The sequence below is a fragment of the Peromyscus eremicus genome, chromosome 8a (genome assembly GCF_949786415.1).
Source record: "Peromyscus eremicus chromosome 8a, PerEre_H2_v1, whole genome shotgun sequence".
NCBI classification, from domain to species: domain Eukaryota; kingdom Metazoa; phylum Chordata; class Mammalia; order Rodentia; family Cricetidae; genus Peromyscus; species Peromyscus eremicus.
The window spans coordinates 76,633,107-76,655,436 of record NC_081423.1 but is presented as its reverse complement, the minus strand read 5'-3'; the positions used below and the strand labels follow the sequence as shown (position 1 = coordinate 76,655,436).

At 43.7% G+C, this 22,330-nt stretch overlaps 1 pseudogene; it reads right to left on the bottom strand.

The window, feature by feature from the left end:
• Nucleotides 1-19,924: 19,924 nt before the first annotated feature.
• LOC131916320 (large ribosomal subunit protein eL27-like) lies at nucleotides 19,925-20,335 on the bottom strand (annotated as a pseudogene).
• Nucleotides 20,336-22,330: the final 1,995 nt, after the last annotated feature.

The following is a 22,330-nucleotide window of genomic DNA, read 5'->3' as shown; positions in this document are numbered from 1 at the left end:
CTGAAGTTATCTACAGCATTAGGCTAGTGCACCTTATTCTTTGAGGTACTCAAATCCCGGGTCTCACAGACAGATCTGCTTAGGTTGATGAAACTCAACAGGAAGGGATATAGTATATATATTCTGTTGAGGGAGCATTCTGCATTCTCTTGTTCTCTGTACCTTGACTACTTGACTAATTGTGTTCTCTGTTAATTACCATCTACTACAAATAGAAGCTTATCGGATGTGGGTTGAGGCATTAATCTGTGGGTGTGATGGTGAGTCATTAGGAGTCAGTTTAATACGAAGTTCATTTAGCATGCAGTGCATTTAGAATATAATACACATTGGAGAAAAGAGCCTCTTAATGATGAAGGTCAAATTGGATAGCTACACATAGAAGAACAAATGATCTTGTCTCTCACCCTGCACAAAATGTAACTCCAAATGTATCAAGAGTTCAGCACAAGACCCAGTGGCCTAGAGAATACATTGGAATTCATTGGCACAAGAAAGGACTGTCTGAACAGGACCTCCAACAGCACAGGCATTAAGACCAACAAGGGCACGAAACTCAGCTCCAGATAGGTCAAGGATTTAAGAGCTGGTACTTCAGGGAATACATTTGGACTTATTGGCCAAGGAAAGGACTTGCTGAACAGGACCCCAACAATGCAGACATTAAGACCAATAATCAACAATAAATGGACCTCTTGAAACTAAAGCTTCAGTACAGCAAGGGGTAGTCTACTGAATGGGGAAAAATATACCTGCTATACATCTGACAGGGTTAATATCTAGAGTACAAAGAACTCAAGCTAGATGTCAAGAAAATCCAATTAAAAAATAGGACATGGAACTAAGTTTTCAAGAGATGACATTCAAATGGCTGAAAACATTTTTGAAATGTTCAACATCCTTAGCCGTAAGGAAAATGCAAATTGTCTAATGGTTTCTTTTTGAAATATGTCAGCAATTCAGTTTTTAAAACACTTATTGTAAGAAATACAGTCCAAAAATAAAATAATTTGATCCATACTGAAAAATAATAGGAAAATATTGGGTCTTTGTTTTTCTTAACTAAGCCATTGCATTTCTATAAAAGCAGAAAGTTTGTCTATACAGTAAAAACACCAGTTGGTGGTGAGCCAGTGTTTCAGGCACCATTGCATGGGATGGCATGGTGGCACTCTCCGCACAGTGCATGTGTGGTTAAGACTGAGGCTGCAGCGGAGTTGTGTCATGCAGTGGATACAGCACTGCCAGAAACACTCGACTTGTTACACATTGAATTACTTTTTTGGTCACTCTACATTCAGAAACATTTACTCTTGCCAAGTATTTTGCAGCTGATGGAGTCAGCAGTTACATGACTCCATGTGGGATCGGCATCCAGTTGAGATGTATTTTAGGGTTTCTACTGACAATGACTTACGGAGCTCAGGTGGAGTCAGCTTTAAATGTTCCTTTCTAGAAACTTGCTAGAATCTTGTCTGGTTTCCATCATCTTTCTCAAACTATGTGTTCTGTGAAAATGAGCGGTTATCTGGTTGTGGTGGGCCTTCTCCCCAACCCCCTTTTAGCAAAGAACTTCATAGAAGCTAAAACTTCGAATTGAGAATGGCTCATGTCATTTTTTTCTTTAGCCATCAGGGGGCAGCAGTGGACTATTGTCAGTCTTGAAAGGCAAGGCATTTTGTAGCCTTTTCGCTGTCACTTTGTTCAGTTAAATTATGGCTTGTTTTAGAAATGCACACCAAGCTGTGTATATGCTTATTTTGTGTATGGTTTTCAGGTACCACGAGTTTTAATATGTATAGGAATTTATTTGTATAGAGAAAACGATGGAAGCAGAGTTTAAATTTTAACTGTACTTCATTAAGACCTCTAGATTGATTTTGTACTCTACTAAGAGTTAAAAAAACAAACAAAAAACAAAAAACAAAAAAAAAACCCCTCTGTTTTAACCTCCAAGGCAGAGGTACTGTTTGTTCTACAGGTTTACTATCGAGCCTGTTTCTTGCCTTTACCATTTTCTTTCCTTCAGTGGACTTTAGGGCATTTGAGTCAAGCTCGCATTGTTTTTTCGTACCACCAGAACCAAGCTAATTGTTCAAGAACACTGAAGATACATGTAAGACTTCCTTCACACTAGTCTGTATTTGCAGTTGCTATTGCTAGCATGACTGCCACTCAGTCCCTGCTTTGTGGGCAGCCATCATTAGCTGCAAAGTAATGATTTGCTGTGTAGAATGGCTGGTCTTTTAAAGAAATGTCCTGTGCTTAAATTATAGATGAAAGTTGTGCGCCTTTCTAGAAATAAAGTGTATGGATGTTGAATGTGCTTTGGATGAGGATATGTAACCCCCTCCAAGGTGCACAGAATGAATGGATGAGATGCAGGGGCTGTGACATGCATTTCTGTCCCCTTGTGGCTTCAGCTTAGGATAGAGGCAAGTGTAAATGCTTGCACATGCCTCCCAAGAACTCTGAGGCTACTTGCCATCAACTCAAATGCACCTCCATATCTTCATCACACGAACAAAGCATTGTTACTCTGAACTGGAGAAAACGGATGCTGACCAGGTGTAGGGAGAAGGTAGAATGTGGGGTGAAAGCTGGAGCTGTGCCGACTGACATCCATATGTATTGGATTTCAGGTAATTCTCAGTACTGTAAGAAAAGCAAGACTCTGATTTCATAGGACAGTAGACGGAGGTTTCCAGCAGTTGCACATCCAGAGCTACAGCCATTGTCTCCCCAGACCAGTGAGTGGTCTTTAGAGCAAGGAGTGCATCCCTGAGTGTGAGCTGTGAAGTACTAGAGCTTATGTGCTCTGCTGAAGTATTTTGCTTCATACTGTAAATTGTGTAGATAATTTATAAACATACATTTCCACTGGGGTTGCATTTAATATGCTTTGCTTAAGAAACAGCTGCTGACAATGTATAGTCACACCAAACACATTTCTGTGCCCTTCCTTCCTCTCTCAAATTCGCTGTATTCTTATAATATTAACAGCTATATTGCCCCAGTCACTTGAGCTAGGTAGTAAGGCTGACTCCCCCCTTCCAACCCCCCAGACAGAATTTCTCTGTGTAATAGCCTTGCCTGTCCTGGAACTTGCTTTGTAGACCAGGCTGGCCTCTAACTCATAGAGATCCACCTGCCTCTGCCTCCCGAGTGCTGGGATTAAAGCATGTGCCACCGCCACCCAGCATTAAGATTGACTTTGAACTTGAGATTTTTCTCTCCCTGTCACACCTAGTTATGAAGCCTTTTTCCTTAAAATATCCTCTCCAATCTATAACCACTTTCTCAGTTCTCATCTGCTGTCAAGTTGAACAGTTTCTTATTGCATCTTTTCCTATTTCACGTTCTTCCATCAGCTCTCCACATTGCAGCCAGAGATTTAAGAAAATGTTTATGGTAGAAAACTTGAAACATACAAAAAGATAAGGGACATGTATGTATCATTCAGCTTCAGTAATTAACAGCTCATATCAATTGAACTGGTTATTTTGAAGCAAAGGCAAAATGATTCCATCAGTAAATACTCAGTATGTGTAGAGATGTGTTTTAAAATATAAATATAAAAATATAAATCTCAAACTGGCTATGGTGGTTCATGCCTGTAATCTCACACCCAGGAGGCTGAGGTAGGAGGATTGATGGCTTGGAGTCAACTTGGGCTACATAGCTACATAGGGAGACTTTTAGGAACATTTTATATATATATATATATATATATATATATATATATATATATATATATATATATATATATTACTCTTGCTCAAAATCTGTCAACAGCTCATCTCTTCCACAGCCTTTAGTTTCCCTCTAGAAAGAGCATAAAGAAACACAGTTCACAAGCCCTGCAGCAACTCTGTGCTGTGTAAGCATTAGACCAATGCCTGGACCATTCTCAGTGTATGTTAGCTGCCATCACTATAATGACATAGCCAGGTGCAAGATGAAGGCCAGCTCCTTAGCGTGGTAGAAGGCCACGTGACTTAGGTTTTTTCCTATCCAGCTTTCTCTCTCTACAAGTCTTGAGGTACTTTGTAATCTCCCAGAAGAAGCCTAGCTGAGTTTTTCCCTGTGCCTTTGTTGTTCAAGTATTCTTCTGACTTTTTCTTGTCTTTTAAATACCCATCCAGAAAGACTCAGTAGGAACTCCTCACACACATCATTTTGTTAAAATGATAAGCTAGATGGGTATCTACTGTATAGTATCCCTATCTTTTATTGTACTTACTGATTACCACTAGATATTATTGTTCATAATTGAAAAAATGAAAGTGGTATGTAGTGTTGTAGTTTGTCTGAGCTGTGATTTTGATTCTACTGAGAAAAGGACAAAAGATATGACTCATGTTGTCTGTAAGAAGTTTATATCCAGGATTGAATAGATGGCTCAGTGATGAAGAACACCTACTGCTCTCACAAAGGACCAAAATTCAGTTCCAACCACCTGTAGCTAGCCTCTCATAACCCAGTACCATGGCCTCCAAGGGCATCTCAACCCCCCACCACATAATTAAAATAAAAATAAAGAAGTTTATACTGGTTCCTTATGGAAAGCAGGAACCTATCTCCCCATGTTAATATTGTAGTTTTAACATATTTACCTCTGCCTTTTTTCCCCCGCAGAGCTGAGGACCAAACCCAGGACCTTGCCCTTGCTAGGGAAGCACAATCTTAACCCCCTTAATATAGTTCTCTTTTGCTAGAATTTTATTCAACTTTGCTTTTCAAGCACTTAGCACTAGACTTGGTCCATATGTTAAATATGTAATTTTATGAGCTCAAAAATTGATTTTTTTAAAACATATAGATAATAGGGTAAGGACTAAGGCCACATTTTCTAAATCTAGAATCAAGACTCTTGGCTGACATGGGAGTTTCGTTCTACTTCCAGATGTGAGAGCTATCTTCTTGGAGATGTGATTTGAGTGTTGCAGCAGGTGCAGTCTCTGAGGTGTGATTTATACAGACAGCAGGCAGGAGTACTTGGGATTGGGGCTAGGTTAGGGGTTAAGGTGTAGAGAAGAGCTTAAGGAGGAATGTTGAGGCCTAAGAAGAGATGGACTGTAGGTAGCCAGAAGCAAAACTCAAGTCAGTTTTAAAAATAGAAGATAAGTTGAAAATAAACTATAAAACTCTGAGTCAGCCAGCAGCTGGTAAATGCCTTTTCTTATTGACATTCAGGCAGCAATAAAATTCCCTCATTGTTGGACCTGTCTCTTTTTTAGAAAGCTTATATGGGTTTGGCATAGTAAAACCAAATTCCCAGAAATTCCATTGAGGTTGTTTGCTGTTATTTTTAAACATGCTTGTGTTTTCTTTGGGGCAGTATCTTCCATTTTGTGCTCTCGTTTGGATTTTCAGACCATCCATCCACCCACCTGTCCACCCAGTGAACATCTACTGAGCATCTTTTCTGCCAGGACTGTGTTTTCCATGCATGATCCCAAGCACTTGTGGGAGGAAGGATCCTGCTGGACGAGGTATGAGTTGGATGAGTATGGGGAATGGTGATGGGCAGAACCCTTTGACAACATGGAGCAAGGGAGCTTACTGGGCTTGAGGGCTTCTGAAAGACTCCTCAAGCAAGATGGTTGAGCTTGGCCCTCAAAAATGCCATATATTTCCAAAAGCAGTTTTTCAGATGTTTAATTATAAGAACTCTCACCATTATCTATAAAAAAAACAGCAACCCTAAAACAAATAAAAACCATCACTACCAACAAAACCCAACCAAGTACAACACTGCGTCTCAACAGTAGCCTATGATGACTTAATCTCATAAGCAGAGAGAAAGAAACTTTGTTTTTTGCCTGCTTGCCTTAACTCTTGCTGACAAGTTCATATATCCTGCTTTTGTGATATTATTTCTTTGATATTAGAAGCAGCTTCTTCAGGTTTCTCACATAGACTGCAGACCAGCAGCTTCCAGGAATTCTTCAGACCTTCAGCACCAGAATGGGAGTGAGTGTTAAGACACCCAGCCTTGTAGACTGAGCACCTACCAGATTCTTGGCCCCTCTAAAATGAGACATCTATTGTTAGACTACCAGGCACACATTCTCTATATAAACACACACACACACACACACACACACACACACACACACACACACAGAGTCACACAGACACACACAGTCTGTCAGTTCTGGTCCTGTAGAGAACCCTGACTAATACAGACCTTTATCTATGGGTCTGCATTTCTCAGTCCTTGGAGGTGTTCTTGAAGCATCCCATTTACTTTGCCTATGGGAGAACGGTCCTCCAGGTACCAGTTGGTACCTACCGTGTGTGTCATTTTTAGCATATAGATAGGGTTATTCTAGAGATGACCTCCAGAAGGCATACCAGAGCTAAGGACACAGAATCTGGAGATAATGGACTTGGGAAAGTCATTTAATCCCTGCAAGCCCAGTTTTTCCCCCTGGAGAGTGGGAGAACAATAGAGGCTACTTCAGCAGGGTGGTGGAGGGTTCAGAGGTACCATCTAAAGCATACAGCCCACTGACTTGCACACAGCAAGAGTTTGGTGTCTGTCAGCTATTATTAGTTGTTCTTCCAATCCTTATTGCAGCCTTGGGAGTGGGAGGGAGTAGATGCTATTAACCCTTTTATACCCCTGGGAAGTACGGATTCCAGAAATGTTAAATGACTTGATCTGAGGTCACAAAGCTAGCAAATGGCAGTCAGGACCCCAGGTGGCCCCTGAGTCCAGCGATCCTTTCCCCCTCTCTCTGCGGGCTCTGAAATGAAGGATATTTCCCTTGGGGAACTGCCTGCCTGCCTTTCATGTTTGTGAATTCTTTCTCCTTCCAGCTGCAGCTCCTTTTGTCAGAATTCTACGTGGTCTTAGTCTACAGAAGCCCTCTGCCTGTTGCTGTGAGGCCAGGACATGAACAGGCCTGCCAGCCAGGCTCAGGAGGGCCACTCAGGCATCACAAACCTGGTGGATTGTGTTTGTGCTGTGCCCAGTCTTCAACTGGAAGTTAACTTAGTTGTCTATTGAGTGGAATTAACTTTGAATCCCATCAACTTGCATGAAAACCAGTCATATGTTTATGCATTTGAAAACTGAAGGATGATTTAATTTTACAAAAGGTTTTATAATGTATATAATAGTATTGAAAAGATATTAATAAGGTTTTGCACCATTGAACCCAATACAAAAGATAACTTCTCATGCATGGCCCCTGTGTTTCTTGCTTTCATATGTTACCAAGAATAGTCCATTTTGTTCAACAAAACCACCGAGTTTCATTCTCTTTGCTGTCCAATGCATGGCAGATAGTTGCTAGTTTCTTACTCTCTTTTCTCTGGAATATTAATTTCTGAAGTGAAGGACTCTTTTGTCTGATTGGCTGGGTGACTGTGAGTATACTTCTGGGTCTCACTCACTACATCTGATATGATGATAATAATCTCATATTTATAAGGAGCTCACTGAGATGTGAAGGGCCTTGCATAATATGGTCCCCTGATCGTTGGTAAATGCTTTGCCAGCCTGACTTTATCTATTTATTTTGAGATGATGGGGATTGAACGTTGGGCTTTGCGTATGCTAGGCAAGAGTTGATAGGTAGCCTTTGAAAGAACAGTTTTAAATACCATGTTTCTAGAGTCCTTCATCCTTATCCATCCATAGTCACATTTCCTATTTTATCTGTTCTTTAACCTGTGTGACATATGGACTGGGTATAATTTGAAATGTAGATAGATATGGCTAAACTGGCTGACATAAACACTCACCAGTTCATCAACTCTGTGAAGTATCGCAATGTGTCATAGCATTACTTAAGCACATTTTACCATTTTATATTGAAAAGAATGAAATAGATACAAAACCCAACACTTGGCAATTGTATAGGTTACTGGGTTGTCCCGAGATGAGAACCCAAACTGAGGAACTGGCTTTGTTACTCACCCTCAAAACTGGCCACAGACCCTGTCCCAGTCCAGTGCCTTTTAAAAAAGAATTTCATCAGATGTATTTATTGTACATGGTGCCATGTCACATAAGAACATTTTCATACAAGTATATATTATGCATTGAGCATATACAATCCCTTTTCTTTCTCTGTAAGGGATCACTCTCCTGACTTGTTTGCTTTTCAGAGTTTCTGGAAGCCAGATGTGGTGGCTCATGCTTATAATCCCAGCACTTGGGAGGTTGAGGCAGGAGAATTGTTGTAAGCTCAGGGATAACCTGGACTATAGTGTAAGATTTTCTAAAAATAACAAAATAAAATAACGAGACAAAAACTACTCACTCATCTACCCAACTAATCAACCAAACAAAAACCAGTTTTTAAAAAATCCAAATGAATATCCTAAGATACTATAGTGTAATCTCCCCATTTGAAAAAGAAGTGGCATTTTTTTTCTTTGTTTTTGAGACTGGGTTTCATGTAGCACAGGATAGCCTCAAATTCACTATTTATTGTTGATGACCTTGAACTTCTGATTCTCTTGTCTCTACCTCCCAAGTGCTGGGATTACAGGAATATGCCACCATTCATTTCAGTGGTCCTCAACCTTCCTAATGCTACAACCCTTTATACAGTTCCTCATGTTGTGATGACCCCAACCAAAAAACTATTTCATCGATACTTCATAACTGTAATTCTCCTATAACTGTTATGAATTGTAATGTAAATATCTGATAAGGAACCTTGAAGAATTGGGACCACTGATTTGTCTCTTGGTCCTTGTGGATCAATAGTCTTAAATATAGGTCTTTCCTTTTAATACGAAATTTTCAAATCTTTTTTAACTTCAGGGAAGTTTTCTTTGACAATGTCACACGTGTATAGAATGTGTCGTGACTGTGGTCACCTCTTATGCTCTCTTATGCCCTCCTACCTGGCCGACTCCCTTCCTTCCGTGTAAGTCCCCATTTTACCCCCATGTTTTTCATTTTACACGTGTCTTACAGCAGGGAAATTCTCTTGAATTACTACTGTTCTGTTCCCTTGTTTTGGTTTCTCTTTGTGGTGCTAAAACTTGGACTGAGGTCCTTGTCCGGGGTAGGCAACCACTCCCACTGGGCCACATCCCCAGCCCTGGCTTTCCTGAGGGATTCCATTCATGTGGACACTGTCTTTTTGGCTTCACTGTTTATTAGTTTCTGTTGTGTCTTTTGACCTCTTGATGCATTTCTTTTTGTTTGTCTCTCACCCTGATTTTTACCTTTTATTTCTCCTAAGAAAGGTGTTCATCCTAGCTTAGTTTCTATTTCTGAAATATTTTCTTCTTTTCAGTTTTTTCCCCCAGGTTCTCGCTTCTGAGTTTTCCTAGAAGACAACCCTCAACCCTTTCCACAGACCCTCGTATGAGACTAGTGCTGGCAAAGGCCAACACCTTTAACAATGCTTTAAAGACAAAAGTCATCTTTTGGTTGTGGCCTCTAAGAGATGAGACTAAACCCAGTTAAATGTCCTCAAAGCATGCCTCTCTGTATGTCCATGCTTGGGTCCCCAGTGTCCCAGACAGAATAGCAGTACCTCCCTCCCAAGCTCAGACAGCATTAGAGCTGCATCCCTCTAGGACAACATCACTTGTGCTGTTGGGAAAATGTGCCCTTTTCTTTAGTTGCTGATTAAATTCTAGTTCCTCTTTGGTACCTGGAACATCCTTGAGGGCTGGAGAAGTATCTAGTTCCTAGATTTCCTTTTGAAATTTCACCAACGACAAGGACCTCCCACATAGTCACTGCAGTGTTCACACTTTGCATATCTCCACTCTATGTCCATAGGTCTATCCACACTTGTGTGTGGTGCACGCCTGCCTGCCATCATAGACATCTACTTGCTTCTCTTGGAGCCAGGTAGTTCATTTAAAGGCCTCAGTGTACCCCAAGGTCTTTCCATAATCTTTGGGTCATGTACAGTTGATGATCATATAAATAAACTTTTATTGAGCATTTACTAATGAATACATTCTATACTGTGCTGTGTTTCAGGTGACATTTCATTTATCTCCCACAGCACAGTCAGTTAAGTATTACTGCAGATGAGGCTGCTGAGAAGTTGAGCAGTTTTTGTCAAGGTCGCAGTAGGAGTAAGTAGAAATGCTAGGGTCTATATTAGGGGTGTTAAGAATGTCCAAAATGAGCTAGGTGGTGGTGGTGCATGCCTTTAATCCCAACACTCAGGAGGCAGAGGTAGGTGGATCTCTGTGAGTTCAAGGCCAGACTGGTCTACAGAGTGAGTTCCAGGACAGCCAGAGCTACACAGAGAAATCCTGTCTTGAAAAAACAAAAACAGCAACAAAAAGAATGTCCAAAATGTATGTCTCTTGCGGGTTCCTGAAGCAGGCTCTGGGATGGAGATTAGTGCGCAGCTCTATGAGTGTGCTGGGGATCCGCACCTGGGGAAGGAACTAGCTGATGGAGCTTAATGAAAATCTCAGCCAGCTCTGGGGAAGCTGGAGCTGGGAAGGCCCTTCAGAATTGTCCTTTGTTGGAGTGTGAGAGCCAGAGGAAGGAGAAAAACCTAAGATAAAGAGAGTCCAGCACTTCAGGAAGCTTGTTATCTCATTGACTTGCTCACCTATGCCTTCATTCCTTCTGCATTTTACATGCCAGATTTGAGACGACTTCTGAATACAAAGTGAGGCCTGCATCCAGCAGAGAGATGATGAACACTTGAGCTAGTCGAATGCAGACTGGTGTGTGCTAAGACAGTGTCAATGGCATGGCTTTTCTCTTAAAGAATTGCAGATTTACTTCAGAGAGACAGGACATCAACAGACCAAAGAAAGGATTATGATAAAATCTAACTTGGTAAATGTGAAAAAGAAGACAGGCTCTATGTCTATGTCTACTACCTAATATGCACAAGGCCCTAGGTTTAACATCCAGAACCCCAACAAGTGAGCAAGCAAGCAAGCAAGCAAACCTTGTAGACTGGTTGACTATTCAACAGACATTTGTTTTGCCTGGTTCTGAAGACTGTCTGAGGTCAGGGTGCAAATTCAGCATCCTCTGGGTAGCAGACAGCTGACTTTTTGTATTCTCTCATAGTAGAAAGAACTGGCAAGTTCTCTCTCTGTCTCTGTCTCTGTCTCTCTCCCTTTCACACAGACAGACAGACAGAGACAGAGACAGAGACAAAGAGTTACTCTGTAGCTCAGGCTGGCCTTGTGTTTGAGGCAATCTTTTTGTTTCAGCCCCTCCCCCCCAGCACTGGAATTAAATATCTCCCTTTAAAAAACCCCAAGTGAGGTAACCCAGACCCAGAAAGACAAATAGGTTATGTATTCACTTGTAAGTAGATATTAGTCATTAAGTAAGTGATAACCAAGCTACAATCTGTAGACCCAGAGAGATTAGGTAAAGAGGAGGAGGTAGTCCAGTGAGAATGTGTGGATCTCCCTAGAAAGGGGAAATAGAAGAAGTTTTACAGTGGACTTGGGGTGGGTGAGGACAGCAGTGGGAAGGATCAGGTGTGTGGGGTTGGGTTGGAGTGAGTTCTGGAAGAGACAGCTGGAATTGGGGGCTTCTGGGGAGTGCTGTGGAGACAGTGCCGTGGAAACTTCCTGGAATCTATGAAGGTGATCCTAACGAGAACTCCTGGTAATGGGAGATATAGAGTCTTAACTGGCCATCTCTTGTAGACAAGCAAGGCTTCCAATAGAGGGACTGGGTTGCATGCAATTGAGTTGTTGGCTGTGGAGATCCCCAAACAACCCAGGCTGATGCTAGGACAGAGGGTTGCTCTCTGCAAACTGACAGGTTTGTGCATAGGGCAGGGGATTGCTGCAGACAATATCCACACAACTCATTGAACACAGAGAAGTCAAATTGGTGCCTACATGGAGCCTTCACCACTGTTCTAGTCTGTGGTGCAGGAAGGTTCTGTGCAGGCTACTGATGGAGAAATATGGACACCAACCCAGCCACAAAACCTTTGACTTACAATCTGTCCTACCTGAAAAATAATGCTAGGACAATGGTGGCACAGAACTTATGGGAGTAACTAACCAATGTCTGATTTGACTTAAGGCACACTCCATGAGAAGGAGTCCATACCCAGCGCTGCTTGGGTAACCAAGAACCAGAGACTAGATAGCCTAGAGACCAGTGAAATGATTCCTAATGATGTTCTGCTGTACTCATAGATTAATGCCTTATCCAGTCATCATCAGAGAGGCTTCCTCTGGCAGCAGATGGGAATAGATGCAGAGACTCACAGCCAGACATTAGGCGGAAAGAGTCTACATTGGAGGTCTCCATCAAATCCCTCCTCTCAGGGAATCCCATGGAAAAGGAGTTGGAAAGAGTGTAAGAGTCAGAGGGGATGGAGGACACCAGGAGAACAAGGCCCTCTGAATGAACTAAGCAAGGCGCATATGAGCTCCCAGAGACTGAAGTAGCAAGCAAAGGGCCTGCATGGGTCTGCACCTGGTCCTCTGCATAAGTAATATAGCTATTAGCTTAGTATTTTTAAGGGACTTCTGACTTTGAGAACGAGTGGGCCTCTGACTCTTGTGCATGCATGCTCTTGGAACTCTTTTCCTCCTGTTGGGTTGCCGTGTCCAACTTCAATATGAAAATTTTTGTTTCATCTTATTCTATTTTATTTTGTCGTGTTTGGTTGTTTTCTTTTGGAGACCTCTTTTCTAATGAGAGGCAGAAAGGGAGTGGATCCTGAGGGGAGGAGAGGTACAGAGGAAGTAGGAGGAGTAGAGGGTGGGGAAACTATAACCAGGATATATTATATGAGAAAAGAATCCATTTTCAATAAAAAAAAAATAGTTGTGCTAGAGAGAAACCCAGAGTCTCCTGTGTTAGACAAGCACCCTACCACTGAGCTACAGTCCCTGCACCCCTTTAAAGTGTCCTTTAAGGACACTAATCTCATTTGTGACAGCTCCACCCATAGCACTCGCAGAGACTCCCTCTCTTAATGTACCACCCTGGGGTTTAGGACTTCAGCATGTGAATTTGGAGGTGGGGCACAGTCGGTCCACTATGACTCAGTGAGGTGAGGACAGAAATAAAGACTTATATATGTGTGTGCTAGGACCTGACTTGTGGAATGTCCCTTACTCCCTGTTTATTCTGGACTCTAAGTCCCACCAGTTCTCACCAAGAGGAGGGAGTCCAGCACTGGACTGAAGAAAAAAGAGGGGCAAAGTCTTATTCCCTAGAACTCTGGAAGGTGAATGTGTTTGAACATCAGATCTTTAAAAAGATAATTAAGTGAGATAGTGTGTGGGCGGGTGCTAATGACTGTCACTATATAAGAAAAGATTTGGACACGGACACACAGGCAGAGAGATGATCTTGTGAGACACAGCCATGAGAGGAGACCTGGGAAGAGATCAATCCTGCTGTCACCTTGACTGACTCCCACCATCCAGAACTGTGAGGAAAGAAAATTCTCGTGTTTAAGCCTCTTAGTCTAATGTTTTCTAGAGACAGCCCTAGCAAACCATGAACAATGAATGGCCATTGTTTTCCTCCTGAAGTAGGTTCTAAACATATATGTGTGAGTGCTAGAAATGTTTACCGAGAACCACAAATGGTCAGAACTGGGCTGTGTTTGTAGCTCAGTGGTAGGGACTTACTTAGCATGTGCAGGGCTCTGGGTTCAGCCCTCAGTGCTGCAAAAACCAGAACTGGCTTGTGGGAAGAAACACAGCAGCTGCATGGGTGCTGTCTCAGCACATCTCACTGGATCCCTAACACAGCTTCCCCTAGCTTTAGGGACTTGGAGAATGAGGCCCGGAGAGGGGACGGTTCAAGGCAGAAAGCAGAAGTTTGGGCACTGGCTCCTGAATACCAATCTCCATCGTCTCTGCACAGTGTGTCAGCTCCTTCTGATGGCACCGGCCAGCTTTGGCATATCAGCTAATGGGAATAGACTTCTTTGGACGTGTTAAAGCTCTGGCATCCAGTATTTACTATGAGAAGTCCAGGTCCTGTTCCTCAGGATGCATTAAGCTACAGCATGCGTCATCTTTAAAGTTTGGGGGAAAAAAAAAAAACCCTTCTTTTCAGTAGTGTCTGGATATTTTCAAAGTTGGAGAGAACTCAGCTGGGTAGTTCTGAAGACTCCCTCAGAGCCCATTTCTCAGTTCCCAGGAAGCCCAGGTCTCCTCATTTCTTCCTGGGTCCCATTGCTCACTTTTCTTCTCATGATGGGGAGGTGTGCTGCCTGCCCACAGTCAGCCTGCGGGGCAGCTGAGCTTGGGGAAGGTGCTGTGAGCTGTGAAGTTTGTGATTAATAAACCTTGGGGCACTCGTGGGAGGAGGTTAATAGGTGGTGGTTCTTCTAAGAGAGAAGAGATGAATATAATTGCCACTCTAAATCCCCTCCAGAGATCTTTGTCTCTTGTGGGACACCTTCACAAAGAGATGGCATCCAGCTTGGAGAATCAACTGTGGCTTCATTAGTCTCTCCTTGATATTAATAATTTCTGACTCCCAAGGCCTCAAGAAGCTAGCTTAGGTCAGCTGTATTGGGAGGAGAAGGGTCAGGCTGGAGGGTTCACACCACAAGGAGAAGGGTCGGACTGGAGGGTTCACACCACAAGGGGAAGGGTCGGACTGGAGGGTTCACACCACAAGGAGAAGGGTCAGACTGGAGGGTTCATAACACAAGGGGAAGGGTCAGGCTGAAGGGTTCACACCACAAGGGGAAGGGTCAGGCTGGAGGGTTCACACCACAAGGGGAAGGGTCGGGCTGGAGGGTTCACACCACAAGGGGAAAGGTCAGGCTGGAGGGTTTACACCACAAAGAGAAGGGTCAGGCTGGAGGGTTCACACCACAAGGAGAAGGGTCGGGCTGGAGGGTTCACACCACAAGGGGAAGGGTCGGGCTGGAGGGTTCACACCACAAGGGGAAGGGTCAGGCTGGAGGGTTCACACCACAAGGAGAAGGGTCGGGCTGGAGGGTTCACACCACAAGGGGAAGGGTCGGGCTGGAGGGTTCACACCACAAGGAGAAGGGTCGGGCTGGAGGGTTCACACCACAAGGGGAAGGGTCAGGCTGGAGGGTTCACACCACAAGGGGAAGGGTCGGGCTGGAGGGTTCACACCACAAGGGGAAGGGTCGGGCTGGAGGGTTCACACCACAAGGGGAAGGGTCAGGCTGGAGGGTTCACACCACAAGGAGAAGGGTCGGGCTGGAGGGTTCACACCACAAGGGGAAGGGTCGGGCTGGAGGGTTCACACCATAAGGGGAAGGGTCGGGCTGGAGGGTTTACACCACAAGGAGAAGGGTCGGGCTGGAGGGTTCACACCACAAGGGGAAGGGTCGGGCTGGAGGGTTCACACCATAAGGGGAAGGGTCAGGCTAGATGGTTCACACCACAAAGAGAAGGGTCAGGCTGGAGGGTTCACACCACAAGGAGAAGGGTCGGGCTGGAGGGTTTACACCACAAGGAGAAGGGTCGGGCTGGAGGGTTCACACCATAAGGGGAAGGGTCAGGCTAGATGGTTCACACCACAAAGAGAAGGGTCAGGCTGGAGGGTTTACACCACAAGGGAATGGGAAGAGGAGCCATTTCCCTTCCTTCTCATGCTTCACTATCAGTTCCAATATGGGAAGAGCAAATGAAAAGAAAGAAAAATAAGCAAAGCCGGATGTGGTAAGGCAACTGTAAAGGAAGTGAGAGAAAGATGGTATTGAGTGAATGCTTGTTTTTTTCCTGAATTCAGTTCATCTGGATTCTGCCAGAACTTCTGTGTTCGCTACATATTATCCTTATTATCTATCCTTACCCCTCATTTTATTCTTAGCATGGGTTCTGTGATTATCTTTATTTTTTGAAGGGAAAGGAAGAGAGAGAACTGTTGAGGTTAAAGATCTTGCCTGGCTGCTAAGATTAAGGATTGTGAGAAGGTAAACTTTATTTTCTTTCAACTATTCTAACACCTACCAACCACATCAAGCAAAATCAGGGCTCAGTGAATTATGACCCACAGGCTAAATACACCCACTCCCTCTTTATGGCTCACAACCTGGATTCGTTTTCTTCACTAGTTCAGTGGTTTAAAGAATTCAAGCAACAATTAGATTTCATGATGTGTGATGATATGAAACTCAAACTTTGTGTTGTCTATCAGTAGAGTTTGATTGAGACCCTCAGACCTGCTCCTTCACGTACAGGATATCTAGGGCTGATTTTTGCTCCATTGTGATGGAGCTGAATAGTTGCAGCAGAGACACTATAGGAAGAAAATCTAAATGTTTATTTGCAGGCTTTTAGAGAAAAAGTTTGCCAAGCTTATTCAAGCTAATACCTGGTTATCCTGAATGACAGGAAAAGATGGCGGAGTTCAGACATGATTGCACATTTTATTGATAAACAACTTTGTTAGATATAATTAACATACGTAATTTTAGAAACATCAAATTCTGTTCCGCCACCAGTCAGGAATGGTCCCACAGGGTGCTGGCGTTTATAAGCATTGCTTGGTACTGCAAGAGAAATTGCTCAGCCACATCTATGATTTGCCACACAGGTACTTAATATTTTCAAGTAAACACCAAGGATAGGCTTTTGGATATTCTTGAATAGCTTGATAATTTCTTTGTCCCTTGATTATCATGTGCATAATTACTGGGAAAAGGAGAAAAAATGTTGATTATCCCCAGGGTTGCTCAGCTTAGAATTTGTGGACATTTGATTTATTGGTGTGGACTAGATAGTGTTTGTTCATTTCAGGTAAACAGAGGCAGAAATAGAAAGATAGCCTGTGTGGATGGTGGTGAGGCTGCTGGTTTTACTGAAATGGGCTTTTGATGGAATACACATACAAACAAGCTGTATCAATTTCCAATGCAAGAATATTTGATTTTCTGTGATGAAGATTCTCTGTCCCGACAGGAAACTACTTAGAGAGTGGCAGAAGGAGAAGATCATATTTGTCAGTGTTCCTTTTGATCCTTGAAAAGGTTCCTGGTCCTCAGCAACTTCTTTTGTTCATGATCCCTGAGATGTCACAGGTTCAGTGGATTTATCCCATGCTCCCAACAAGCTTTGTTTGTTCTGTGAACTTCTTGCACTCATGGTCGAGTCTTTCTCCTCGTAGTCCTCCCATCGAATTCAAGCACCTACCCAATCTTAAGGTATGTGTCTTGACCCAGGACACTTATCTGTTTACATAGCCATTTCTGTCTGTGAGTGCTATCTTGGTTTTTAATATTCATATTCCCAGCATCATCCTACCTCACCTTTCAAGTGCTGGGATTACAGGCATGTGACATTCCCACTCATGGTTTATTTGATGGTGAAGATAAAACCCAGAACCTCATGTATGTTAGGTAGTCCCCAATCGCAGGAGGCTCTCCTTTTCATTTCTATATTCTCAGTATTCAAAGCCGTGCCTACTCCCAAACTGACTGTTTCTAAATAGTTATTGAATGGATGTATGGATGTATGGATAGATGGATGGATGGATAGATGGATAAGACTATGGGGCCTTGTCAAGGAAAACATTCCTCTCCCTGAACTGAGTGCATCTCTCCTTTCTCTCTTCTATTTTTATTTTTTTATTTAATATTTTTTTTATTCATTTTACATACCAACCACAGATCCCCCTTTCATCCCTCCAGGAACCAGTATACTCACGCTTTCTGCTGTTGGGCTTTTATTTATTTATTATTATTATTTATTATTGTGTGTAAGGAGAGATAGCTAGCTAGCCAGAGGCTAGTGTATGTATGAATGTAGGATGTGCATGTAGAAATCAAAGGATGGCTTTGTGGAGATGGTTCTTGCCTTCCACCTTTATGTTGGTTCTGGGGACTGAACTCAAATCATCAGCCTTGCATCTTTGGGCAGTAAGTGTCTTTACCTGCTGAGCCATCTCACTGGCCATATTCATTTATTTTAAAGTCTTTGTGGTGCAGGAAGTTGAACCCAGGGCCTTGCATATACTTGAGGTACATGGAATTTCATCCTTGGCCTCCACAGGACTTTCAGTAGTTCTCTTTAAAGTGTATAAATCATAGAAGTCTACCATGTAGGATGGGGGAGATAGATATTTCTGACCTTAGAGTATGCAAGGTTGGAAAGGCCAAATTGGTTCCTTAGGTCCACACACAAGGTGTGGCGGAGATGGGGCCATGTGTGGATCAGAGTGGACCTTTGTTTGTGTAGGAGAGAAAGTCTGCTTCTATACAACTGAATCTAGAATGAGGGTGTGTGTATGCAACATTTTCTTGGTGTGACTCACTATAGCCGGTGTTTGGAGCACAGTCAAGGGAGCACTATGACATCTGAATGACCTATAGGATTGCGTGGAGTTTGTATGAGAGATTGTAGAAGATGGCTTTCTTTGGCTATGGACACCAGGAAGGAGTAGAACCAGTACTCTTCTTGTGGACTGCTCCTCATAGGATGAAATGCTGCACTGTGCTGTGCACATAGCAAATGTCAAGTTCAGTGAATGGCATCACCGGCCATCTCCAGACCCCAAACCACGAGTCAGGGTTGGCACCTGCTTCTGCTTTCCTCAGGTCACCCAGGCTGTCAGGGATGCTGTCAACTGGGATAGCTCTGGGTTTGGTCTACTCTTCATAGCCTCTGCCCTGGACCAACACATCTCCCTTTTCCTGGCATCCTGTAACAGCCTCCTGTCTTCTATCCCCAAATTCCTTAGAGTGCACACTTTCTCCCACTGCTACCATGCTCAGCCTGTTCTCCATATTCTATCCATAGACCTTTCCGAAATGCAGAGCCAGTGTGTCTGCAAGCCCCGACTTCTGCCCCATTCTTTAGATCTCAATCTAAACATTTTTTTTTCCAATCAGATCAGGCCTGTCTGTTATTTGCTCTCAAAGCATTATGTACTCTTTCATCCAAGCAATTATCATGGTTTAAATTATGCAATTCTTGCATGTGATTAATAGATTAATTTCCTTCTGCTCACCAGGCTCTAAATTCCACAAGGAAAAGGACAGTGTCTATTTTTTCCTCATCCATAACCATGTTTCCTAAGCAACCAAGACAACCTATAACTTGGTAGCTGGTAAATGAGCAAATAAATAAATCCATTTTAGTGAATGAAGGATTTAATAAATAGCAAGGAATAACAAGTTACTGCTGGGTATGTATTGAAGGAAACACAGAATAAGATAGAACACTGGGTTGAGACCTTTTGCCTTCTGCAAGAGAATGGGGATTCAGTTTTGAATCACTTAACTTAGAAATACCTTCTTGTGGCTGGGGAGATAGCTCAGGGGGTATGCTGGCTAGTTTTTTTGTCAACTTGACACAGACTAGAGTCATCTGCGAAGAGGGAACCTCATTTGAGAAAATGGCCCCATCAGGTTGGCCTGTAGGCAAGTCTTTGGGGACATTTTCTTGACTACTGATTGATGTGGGAGGGCCCAGCCCATTGTGGGTGGGGCCATCCCCAAGCTGGTGGTTCTGGGTACTATAAGAAAGCAGGATGAATAAGCCATGAGGAGCAAGCATCTTCCTCCATGGCTTCTGCTTCAGTTCCTGCCTCCAGGTTCCTGCCTTGAGTTCCTGCTGACTCCCTTCATGATGATCAGGATGTGAAATAAACTCTTTCCTTCCCAAGTTGCTTCTGGTCATGGTGTTTTATTATAGCTGTGTATAAGAGCACTTGTTCTATAAGCATGAGGACCTGAGTTTGAGTTTCCAGTACACATATATAAAAGGCTGGGTATGGCTGCGTGTACCTGTAACTCCAGCATCGGCTCAGCAGGGAGATACAGATGGCTCCCAAAAGCTATATGACCAGCCACCTTAGCCAAATTGGTGCAATTATGACTCATCCAGAGACCCTGTCTCAAGGAAATAGGGTGGAGAGTGCTAGAAGAAGACACCTGGCATCCTTCTCTGGCCTCCACACATGTGTGCACAAGTATGAGAACTCTTTTTTTTTTTTTTTTTTTTTAAAGTTTTTTAAATGATGGAAACAGAAACATCCCTAAAAGTGAAGCTTCTGGAAAAACCACTTGTCCTTCCCTGTCTTGTATCGTCCCTCAAACTTGACCCTGGCCTGCTGCCTGGCCTCACGTTTCAGAGCTGGGTCTCTAAAGACATCCTTGTTGAAACCAGTTTTGTCTAAGGGGTTATCCACAGAGTGCCTTGTGGGCAGGAGGTGACTGTAGTTATAAAGTTTGACAAAGTACTTGATCTTTGATCTCTTGGTGATTTTCTTCATGCCCATGGCAGCTGTCACTTTTCAGGGGTAGTGGTCAATCCTGGCCACCAGGGCATGGCTGTCAGGATGGTCTGAGGTGCCATCATCAATGTTCCTCATGATGACAGCTTTGCGTCCGGAGTAGCATCCAGCCAGGACCAGCACCACACTCCCAGGTTTCATGAACTTGCCCATTTCAACAGCAAGCAGCCGGCACCCAGCAGAAAGGAAGGAAGGACACTTCTGCTGGAGAACTTTTACACTAACGTGTGTGTACTACTCCTTACTTCCCCATGCTCTGTTATTTCAAAATGCTTCCTCGAGCATGTGTAGTGAACAAAAACTGGTATTCATCCAACACACACACACACACACACACACACACACACACACACACACACACACCAGGCAGCATTTAGGGGAAGACAGGTGGATCTCTGTGACATGGCCAGCTTGGTCTACATAGTAAGTTCCAGGCCAGCAATAGCTCCATAGGGAGATGGCACCCCCCATCCCCCACCCTGCCACACAAAAACAAACAAAAGCAACAACAAAAGCAAATTGGCTCCTCTCTAGGTGTGGTGGTTTGAAAGAAAATGGCCCCCAAAGGGAGTGGCACTATTAGGAGGTGTGGTCTTGTTGGAGGAAGTGTGTCCCTGTGGAGGTGGACTTTGAGGTCTCATTTATATGCTTAAGTGGGACAGACCACTTCCTGTTGCCTGCAAGATAAGATGCAGGACACTCGGCTACTTCTCCAGCACCATATCTGCCTGCACACCACCATGTACCACCATGATGATAATGGACTAACCCTCTGAAAATGTAAGCCACGCCAATTAAATGTTTTCCATTGTAAGAGTTGCCGTGGTCATAGTGTCTCTTCACTGCAGTAGAAACCCTAACTAAGACACCAGGCAAAAATGAACAAACTAAGTCATTACAACATCTATAGAGCTTTCAGAACAAGAGGAAGGTAGCCACCCTGGGAACAGCAGGATGCTGGATGGAGTCTGTGTTGTGGAATGAGAGCTTTTCTGGGCCACTGGGGACTTAATTAGTTTAAATCAAAGGTACCTGCTTCTGGGTGCTTTCTCTGGAAACTTCTCCTTTTACCTGTGCATCTGTAGGGTGTGGTGCCTTCAGGGGCAATAGAGTAGATGGATGGGGCCAGTAAAGGAAGTAGAGGAAGCCCAGTAAGGAGGGAGAGAAGACACATGTCCTAGCACAGAGCCATCTTCCACCCTATGCACACGTGTGCTCCACACGCTCCCTTTCCTAGCTGCTGTTTGAGTCTGTCCTTACCCCCTTCCCATTAGCCACAGCAGGCTGAGACCAGCACCCACTCTGTGTGCTCCTGTTCCTACTCTTTTTTTTTAAATAATTTATTTATTTTTATTTTATGTGTATTGGTGGTCTGTGTGTATGTCTGTGTGAGGGTCCCCTGGAATTGGAGTTACAGACAGTTGTGAGCTGCCATTTGGGTGCTGGGAAATGAACCCGGGTCCTTTGGAAGAGCAGTCAATGCTCTTAACCATTGAGCCATCTCTCCAGCCCCCTGTTCCTGCTCTTATGTCCCTGTCTTTGTTTCCAGAGCGTGATTGGGCGGATGAAGTGATGGGAAGAGCTGTGTCACCCTGCGTAGACACCGTCTATGGTGGAAGACTCTGGCGGAAGAACCCCGGGGCTTTAGAGTCAGGCATATGTGGGTTTCAATCACAACCGACTGTATAATATACCCCACTTCTCCCGGCCATCGCGGTCTCCTTTGTGAAGCAGTATAGTAAGATCTACCTGGAAGGATTACTGTAAGAACTGAACATGCGAGATAGCCAGGACAGACACTGTACATCACGTGTGTGGAGCCATTAGTATCTGCTTCTTTTTCTCTCCTGTCTCTCCTTTCAGAAGTAGCATGGTACAGAAGACAGGCGTGGGATTTCCAGGCAATCTGACCTGGGGCAGATCCCTCCTCAGCCACGGACCAGCTGTGGAGTCTTCTACAAGTAGCTCAACCTCTCAGATCTTCTCTTTTGCCAACCATAAACTGGGTCTAGTGGTGGGGAAGGGCACAGCTCAAGAGTTGGTAATCACACAAGGTAATGCACGTACAGTGCCCGGAACAGTGTGGGGGTGAATTCACCATAGGCAGGTTTCCTGTGCTGTCTCTGTTCAGTTATTTGCACGTCAAGG